Consider the following 3,827-nt stretch of genomic DNA (forward strand, 5'->3'; position numbering starts at 1 on the left):
CCACCGATATTGCTGACGGTGCGTCGGCAGGTTTGAGTGTGGAAATAGCATAACAACTCTCCCACCGATACTGATGACGAAGCGTCGACCAGGTAGCGCGTGACAACAACAACATCGCTACAGCGGRAAAGCCAATAGCAAGAGGTAAATTGCCGAATTGCATTTTACAAGTCACACGGCAAAACATGTGCAGCAACTGCCAGGCAAAACAAAGAGTCAGGTATTTAGGCGTAGTCGCTACGGCAATATTTTAGTTAGCAAATTCAGATTTAGTTGTAATAACTCGACCGATACAAACGGCTGCTCTTATGCAAACAAGAGAAATAAAGAATATTAAAACCCAACTAAGTGTTTTAATAATTTGTACATAAATAAACACATAAAAATTTATACATTTATATGCAGCATACAAACATTAATATTGCATTAATATGTGACATGCATACACTAGTTAACAAACTATTGTTTGTCGGGAGTAAAAGAAATTATATTTATTGGGCAGTACACTTATTTTCGTGTAGTCTTTTTTATTCATAATTTCTTACTGACTACATTTTATAATCTTAGTGCTATTTATACTTGTGGAATGCGGCTGCTGTTATCTGCTTGCAACTTATTTGTTGTAATTCGCTATCTGTTGTCTTGCTATCACTTGTTTGTTATYGTTGAGATGCGGAGGTGGTTATCGCAGTGGATTATTCCATTGCCAGATATTTGTTGTTTATATGTCGAGAATGYATTTCTAGATAATGCATGTTTGGTTGGTATTGTTCATTTCTATTATTCGACTGACAGTGCACGTCAAAACAAGTTCTATCGGTTTACATAATTCGTCTTTGTTTAGGATGTATATTAACATATAATATGTGTGTGAGTGTGTGTGTGATCCGGAGCGAGGCTATGTCGTTAAGTCCCCTCCTTCTTAGAATCGGAGCGTYCTCGCTGTGCTGCTACAAATTGTTGTTGTTGATGATTGTATTTGTCATGTTATCAATGTTCGTGGATTGTTGAAGTGTATCAATTTAGGGCCTGATATATGCATGTTGTTCCAAGTATGCTGGTAATCTGTCAAAATGTATCCATTCTCTAGGATTTTGAGTGGAGCGTTATTTTCATGAATTGTTTTACATTGTGCTAATTTATCGTTTAATAATAGGTTGTCAAAAAGTCTTGCGGTATTTTTATTGAATTTTCAATTGTTCATAAAATTTTTTTGATGACTCAGACCCAGCTCATGACCGATGCTACGGCTGCTACTATGCCGGTCTCTTTCGACCAATTCAGAGATTTTATCGCAATTTTCGACGACAGGCCTTCCGGAGCGTGGCGCATCTTCAACCACCTCTACACCAGAACAAAAACGTTGAAACCATAGTTGTGCGGTGGAAATGGAAATTGTATCGGGTGCATAAACTGCACAAATTCTATTGGTGGCTTGAGATGCATTTTTGCCTTTATCGTAGTAGTACTGTAAAATATGCTAGCGAAATAACTAGCGAAAATACCGCAAGACTTTTTGAGAATATTTTGATAGTACAAATATCAGAATGTTCTGATCTACAAATATACTGAAAAAATTGTTACATTTTGAAACGCTTTGATAATTATTGCATTTTGTGATAAAGTGTATACATAGTCTACAGTTAGTTTCGAGTATTGGTGATTAGAAAATTATAATTATATTCTATGGATCAGAATATTCCAATATATTAATTAGTGGAAGATCCAACTACTCATGGTTTATTACTTTATGCACATCATTCAGATTAAGTGTGGCTGAGTAAAAAACTTTTACTTTTTTCCTATTAGTAGTATTAGTTATTGTTTGTAATTTGTTACAAATTTCTACTATTATTAAATTCTCCTTTATTGCTTTAGGATCGAGTGTTTCAAGAATTCTTTCAAACTGCGAATTAACCCTCTTTTGTTTGTTATTATTTTCCATTAACATATGAATTAAAGTTTTTATTTCGATAAGGTTGTGATGTTTGAGTTATAAATTTAAGTATAGAACCAAGTAAGTTAAGAGATATTTTGGGCCTACATACATTTGGCATAAGTTGATTTTTTAATGTTTATAATTTATTAATTAATATTTTTGTTTCGGGCTGTTTTTCTAAATTATAAGAAGATCTCATTATGTCTTCATAGGGTATTTTTGATAAATTTGAAATATGATATAGAAAGGAACTATTTTTATATATGAATACGGGGTCAATTTCTACGAGAACATATTTTTTGTTACTTAAATCTATTATATTGTCGCATAATGCGATAGGGAAAGTAAGAAGAAAATTATTCCGTACATGCATTTACTCTTAGTTATCCTTATGGATAATCCGTCCTTTATTAGTCGTTACAGTCTTTCCGTTATCTTTTTTTACAACGTGCTTCGCGTATTTTCTTACGTTCTTATTACGCCTCTTCTTGGAATATATTACGTCACCTGGATTATAGTTCAGCTGCTTTCGATTGCGATTATGATGACGCAAGACGCTTTTCTGGTTTTGTTGTAATCGTTCTTGGATGTTGGGATACCCCCTTTGATTATAAAACACGTCCTCGGGTTTCTCGTTGGTAACGGAATGTATAGTTTTGTTGTACTGCCGAACAGCTTCAAAAATTTGGTCCTCCGGTGCTCAATTATTCTGGTCAGCTAAAACTTTCGCAAGTTCAATAATTGTACTGTGCGTACGCTCAACTTGTCCGTTTGTAGTAGAATGGAACGCTGACGTTTTTGTGTGCGTTATTTGTAATCGTTTGTAAATTTGTTATGCACATGTGCCTGTAAACGATAGATCGTTATTACTCATTAAAAATTTTCCGTTTGTGTATATTTGCGAAAGAATCTCGTCTCGACGTTTGTATGTATCTTTCCTTGAAGGTATTTGTCTAAAGTAGCAAAATTTTGACCAACCAAATGGGTTGAGGCTGATCGACTTCGCCGGGGCCCGAAATATGGTTATCTGTAGTACTAGAGTCCAGCATAAGAAGATACTGTCTCCGGATCGAAAAACCACCTACCAGATCGATCATGTTGTGACAGACGGAAGACACGTCTCCAGTGTTTTAGATGTGCGTGCCCTCCGAGGTCCTAACATCGACTCGGACCACTATCTTGTTGCAGCCAAAATTCGCACGCGCCTCTGTGCACACGGAAGGTTCGACGGCATTTCAAACTCCTTACGTACAGCAGAAACCGAAACTTTTGGTTTTCGGAAAGTACAAAAGAACAGCTGGTACGACGAGGAGTGCCGTGCCGTAGTGGAGAGAAAACAGGCTGCTTACCTCGCAACGTTACGATCGACCACAACACGTGTGGGATGGGATAGAAACCGAGAGTTGAAGAGGGAAGCGAGACGCATTTGCAGACAGAAAAAGAAAGAGGCCGAAATGCGTGTGTACGAAGAGCTTGATAAGCTGGCCGACAGGGGTAATGCTCGAAAATTCTACGAAAAAATGAGGCGGCTTACCGAAGGTTTCACGACCGGAGCATACTCTTGTAGAACCCCCAAAGGTGATCTAGTCACCGATGCCCACAGCACACTTAAACTATGGAGGGAACGCTTCTCCAGCCTGCTGAATGGCAGTGAACGCACCACGCCAGGAGAAGGCGAAACCGATTGCTCAATCGATGACGATGGAGCAGAAGTTCCATTGCCCGACCATGAAGAAGTTCGAATATCAATTACTCGCCTGAAGAACAACAAAGCGGTGAAGGTCGATAGATTGCCGGCCGAGCTATTCAAACACGGCGGCGAAGAATTGATAAGGAGCATGCATCAGCTTCTTTGTAAAATATGGTCGGACGAAAGCATGCCCAACGA

The 3,827-nt window shown here is 38.0% G+C and overlaps 1 pseudogene; it reads right to left on the reverse strand.

The window, feature by feature from the left end:
* Positions 1-950: 950 nt before the first annotated feature.
* The window catches only part of LOC108971282, a 5,959-nt pseudogene continuing 3,082 nt past the window's right edge, over positions 951-3,827 (reverse strand).

Source organism: Bactrocera latifrons, unplaced genomic scaffold, assembly GCF_001853355.1.
Source record: "Bactrocera latifrons isolate USDA-ARS-PBARC rearing strain unplaced genomic scaffold, ASM185335v1 scaffold_336, whole genome shotgun sequence".
Classification (NCBI taxonomy): Eukaryota; Metazoa; Arthropoda; class Insecta; order Diptera; family Tephritidae; genus Bactrocera; species Bactrocera latifrons.